The sequence below is a fragment of the Coccinella septempunctata genome, chromosome 4 (genome assembly GCF_907165205.1).
Source record: "Coccinella septempunctata chromosome 4, icCocSept1.1, whole genome shotgun sequence".
Classification (NCBI taxonomy): domain Eukaryota; kingdom Metazoa; phylum Arthropoda; class Insecta; order Coleoptera; family Coccinellidae; genus Coccinella; species Coccinella septempunctata.
Window position 1 is genome coordinate 4,821,291 of NC_058192.1, and position 6,000 is coordinate 4,827,290.

The following is a 6,000-nucleotide window of genomic DNA, read 5'->3' on the forward strand; positions in this document are numbered from 1 at the left end:
TGAAAGATGAATAAATGGCGTGCTTTCGAATTCCGCGATTGGAATTTTTCTTTCTTCACGGTCGTAACAGAAAACTCACTTACCACCGTGTCTCTAGACCTTTAAAAAAAAATAGTTCTTCTTGCTCTGCAAACCAGACCTCTACAGGTTTTATTACCTCCTCGTTGGAAGAAAATTTACGACCTTCTAAACTTTTTTTCAGTTGAGGAAAGAGATGATAGTCGGATGAAGCCAAATCTGGTGAATAAAGGGGGCGTTCTAGTGATCCAAACCCTGAATCACGAATTTTTTGCGTGGCAACATGAGATTTGTGTGCAGGGGCGTTGTCCTGCAAAAGCAAAACACCTTTGGATAGTTTTCCGAGTCTTTTCTCCTTAATTTTTTCCCGTAGAGTGGTCAGTAATGTCGAATAGTAATCTCCGTTTATTGTTCTACTCTGAACAAGGGTTTCCCCATTCCATCGATTGTTGCTCTGTTTCTGGATCGTAGAAATGTACCCAAGTCTCATCCCTAGTAACAGCACAAGACCTCCACAGCTTTTATAACCTCCTCGTTGGAAGAAAATTTACGACCTTTTAAACTTTTTTTCAGTTGAGGAAACAGATGATAGTCAGATGGAGCCTAACCTGGTGAACAAGGGGGGGTGTTCTAGTAATTCAAACCCTAATTCACGATTTTTTTGCATGGTAACATGAGATTTGTGTGCAGGGGCGTTGTCCTTCAAAAACAAAACATCTTTGGATAGCTTTTCGCGTCTTTTCTCTTTAATTTTTTCCCGTAGAGTGTTCAGTAATGTCGAATAGTAATCGCCGGTTATTGTTCTACCCTTACCCAGAAAAGCAATCATGATTACTCCATGGCAATCCCAAAAAACTGAAGCAAGAACTTTTCCAGCAAAGTTTTGAACACGAAACTTCTTAGTTCTTGGAGAACCAGAGTGTCGCCATTCCATCGATTGTTGCTTTGTTTCTAGATCGTAGAAATATATCTAAGTCTCATCCATAGTAACATTTCGGTTTAAGAAGTCTACATCGGTTTCAAATCGATCACAGATCGAACGCGATGTTTCTACCCTTGCACGCTTTTGGTCAACATTCAAACATTTGGGGATCCATTTTGCAGGAATTTTTCTGATGTCCAAATTGACTATATGATGAACAAGTTCGTATGAAATATTCAGTGCTTCAGATATCCGTTTTAGCCCGATTCGACGGTCCGATAAAATCATGTCATGAACAGCATCGATATTTTCGGGGACTGACAAAGAAACAGGCCTTCCCGATCATCATCTTCAATGTAAAATTTACCTCTTTTGAAGCTTTCAGTTCAATTTTTCACGGTCGCATACGAAGGACATTGAGCACCAAGGGTAAAGCATATATTCGTAAAACTGCTTAGCTCTTAACCCTTTCAAATACCGGTAATTGATGATGGCTCAATACCCCAATTTTTCGATTTTCACAATTTCGATGGACATCTTCTTTCTTTCAATTTATTGCGCAACTCTGGCTTAATTTTTTGACCTCAAACTTCACACTGACACTTCTAATGAGTTATTGTTCGTTGCTATAGTAACGCAATATTTTTTTATGCATGGAACTGGTCTAGGATAACTAGATATCAATACATCCTCGTATTTTGTCTAGCCTGAGCTGAGGCCCATTTGCATTCTCTTCACGATTATGAGGAAACCCATAACAAATACAGAACGGCATCAACATTTACCTCGAAGGAAAAATGGGTGATTTCGAACCCCATTTTTGCCTCTCCCGCAATCTGCCGGTTTCAAAATCCCGAACCACCTGTTCCGCCATTAGGCCATAAGAAAATTAAAAAATAGTAACGTGATTCACTCTCATCAGTGGCATTCCATAATCTGTGTAATAAGCTCGGCTTTATTATGAATAAGTTAGCTTTAGCACGACCCTGTTTTGCGGCATAATTCGGTAATTTCTGTCTCGGTGAAGCAGCTGCTTATATACGACGCATAATAGTACCATAAATTGCGAGTACGTTGGAACGGAGGTGCTTTATCTTCGAAACAGTAAAAGAATTGAATATATGTATAATTTTTTATCTCGGCGCATGATTAATGGCTTTCAATTGCTTTCGAAATTGCTCTTTTCGAGAGGCAGAGTGAGTTTATATTTCACGGATAGCTAGTACAGTTTTTCATTCCGAGACGGCTTTTTGATTCTATTACATCGGGAAAATCGACGTTTTCATCATACGGTTTATATATTTTTCACACCCACCCAATTCCTCCAGAATAAGGGTTCTCGTATGAATTCTTAAGTCATTTAGTGAGTTTCTGTTTCAAAATGATAGGTAAGGATAAATCATCAAAAAATTGTGAACACTTGTTTTAACTCCTCACCGATAAAAAGTAACTTCTGTACCATTAACGAAATATATTTGACGTTTTCCAAAACATCTTGTATTCGAGGTATACGTATTGCCGAAATATCCTTCCTGTTTGATTATATTATGAATGAGTTCAGATTTAAATCTTAGTTTTCTTCTCCCAACAAAACACTTGTCAGTGTTCAAACGTCGTTAATCACTGCTGCATATGCCGAACACTTATGAGATTCTATTATTTCTTGATTATGTAATTACCATACTAATAAGTGAATGCCCATTCATCAATTTCCTCTGACAGCCTAGTGAATATATGCATATCCCTTCATTTTTCTCTGGAACTCAAGCAACTGAGATAAAGCATCTTCTCTTCTGGCCATTTCCCACGTTTTTGTTCTGCAAAAAAATTTAATTTTCGCTTATACTCGTATCATCCAGATATTCCCACTCTCTCTTGGACATAACTGAATCCTGCCCCATACCAATATAAATAGATGGGGTAGACCATAATGATCCCATTAAGTCCCTGGATTCCTGTTGGTATACGAACCGTAGGTGTTGGTATGAAATTACTATCACTACTCGAATCTTCAGCGATCTCTTTAGATAAGCTAGTCTTCAGGGAGTCTCCATCCAGAAACCCCACATTTAAATACCCATTAGGACTTAAACACCATAAATTAACGACTTCAAGACAATTTATTTTCTTCAAGTTCAAAACGTGGCCGATTTTCGATCGTAATTACCTTTGGCTTGGTTCTTTGTTAGCGCCTTAAACGTCGGTAATTGAACGTGTGGGATCGACCGACTTGTATAAATTATATATTCTTACCATAAATCATCTGTCAGATGAGCCATTGGGCGTTAGATTATGAACGCCGTGGAATTTGACACAATGACAATGAATCGAAGGAGAAGAGAAAAGAGTGCCCTCCACGATCCGCGTTGCCGTCATCATTGACAGCTTCATTACCTGCGCCATTGCCCGGATCGTTGATGAATTGAATCGAACAAGCGTGTTCAACACTCAATGGTGTCTTTCAGATTAGATGTGGGTTATTTTTATATGGAGGACGCGATGATTGGAAATCAAAAGCGTCCGTCTCTTAATCTCAATTCACTTGGTAAAAACTGACATCTACATATACTCCATTCACTTTTATTTCAGCACTTGGTTGGCCATGGAAATTTGACACATTTCACTCTGTATAGTACGAAAATGTGGGGTTATGACGCTTATCAAAAAATTTTTGGGTTTTAAATCAACGCTATGTTGCCTGTCCTACGTAAAAGTTTCTGTTATTACGTATTTTATCCCAATGTCGAATCTCTTCGGAAAATATGTGACGAACATAATTGAAGTTTACACAAACTGATTGAAGGCATACCAAATCCAGTTATTATATTTCCATGGAAAATACAAGAGATCAGTATAACATCATAATATGCATTAGCTTGAGGAGAGTTAATGTTCATTATCTTCTTTCGCTAAAGTTTGAATACGTTACATCAGTTGTAGATTTACCCGAAGATGAAATGCATATGATGCAGTGGTTGAGAATGGGTACCTTACAAAGGATTTTACAGATAATTACAAGAATGTTAGATTCTTCAACAAATATCATCTTGCATCAATATAAGTAAAAGGAATTGAAGGAAGTTTCAAGTCAAGATGTTAATACATTGATATAATAATAATAATTAGGTATTCATTGGTACTTTAAGACATTTACAATGTATAGGACCAGTCAAATGAAAAATAGGAAAATCAATTTTCGCTAACTCATTCTACGATGACATTAATCGAAAATCCTGTAGTAATCTTTTCGCATTAATTAACTCAAACATAAAATTCTCAAATGCCACCACTTTTTTGGGTCTCCCAATAGAAGGAAATCCGTTGTCATTCTCTTCATTCACAATCTTTCTTATTGTGGAAATATTCAGCTGAAATATAAGTCGTTGAGATTCAGATGAAACATTATATAAATTCTTTTACATTGAATATGTTCGCTACCGTCTGACGTATTGTAGATTTTAGAATATCAGGGTATAACTATTCGAATGAGCGGACCTTAATTCTACATAGCACTTTCTGAAACACTGTCTCTTTTTTCAATAACTTTCGGCATTTTCGTAATATTAATTGATATAAGTTGTGGCAACGGCGTTATGACTTTAACGACATTTCATGAGTGCCAACCTTACTCCGTTCTAGTTACAAAAACTTGAGAAAATTATTTCATGGCCAACCGACTGCTGAAATGAATCTGAATGGAGTATACCTGGTTTTATTCATTGCTGTCTGTTGTTTTACCAATCAATGAATATCGAGAGAAACTTAACAATCTTGATGCAAAGGAGCTAACCTGGAACAAACTGCAGTCGTAGTCTCTTAATGATAGATAGTGTTGCTGAACTCTTATGTCATCCACTCAAACCTGGCTGCGAGTGCCTAAAGAAACTCAATGAAATAGGCAAAAACAACAAGGTATCTTTAGTCTGGGTTTCAGGTCACTCTAGAATCAAAGAGAACGAGGCCAATACACTCGTCAGAAAGAGAGCACAAAGGCCACTTACTGGTCCAGAGCTTTTATGTGGTATAGGAAGATGCACTTTTAAGCAAGTATTTGGATCTGAGTAAGAAAAAGGTTGCTTTGGAAAGCAAATTATATAGTTTAGATTCTGTGGGAAAAAGGAGTAAACTCCTGATCACCTGGTTACAGAATTCCTCGCCATTGCAAGCCTATGCAAGAAATACTTTGGAAAGTTTGGAACTCTGGAGCTAGATGGCCAACTGTAGATGGTACCATTGTGAGAATAGCTCTGATGGTGGGCACAATAGACCTTAAGGTCACAGTGAAATATAACCCCCTCACCAAACTATAACAATAACAAAGTGTTGCCCATTCTTGGTTAGACTGAATATCGTTGAAATCTAATCCTCATCAATTGATTCACTATTTTCTCAAATTCTCGAAGCTTCCAGCAGTACCTACTATTCTCTAAACGTAGGTATTGTATTTCTGTTGATCTCGAACAAACACTGCTTTCAATTCCCCCAGCCATACAGGCAGAAATCTATTCCAACCGGGCAAAAAATTTTTTACGCAATATCCACGAGAGTCCGAGCAATCAATCAAGTGAGTTTCGACTCGACATTTCAACCTCGAATTAACCGTCGAATGAAATCAATAATTTACTGGGGCTACAAACGTATCGAATGGAACTCAAATAGGGCCTATGCAAATTATAAAACTTATTCAATCAATCACTCTCAACAACTACTGGTTTCAGACTGAGATTAATGTAACGAATGATCAGGCCCCCTGATGGATTATCGAATGCGATACTGGCATTATTCTATTCCGTGTATTTAGATAACCTATATAAGCCGGAGACACAAAAACAACGCTATCATCCTATAGATTTCGTTGTGGATCTGAAACTGTAGGCAGGAGTTTTAGCACAGCATCTGCAGGAATTCTTTTCGCTAGTGTTTCGTCAAAAATCCTCCATCATCGGGAGAGATGGAACAACAGAAATTAGAGAGGAATGAAATAAGACAAATCACCTTAAAAAAATCATTTATTAATTTCATCAATTAAAGAAACATTGTAACGAGAACTGAAGAAGGCA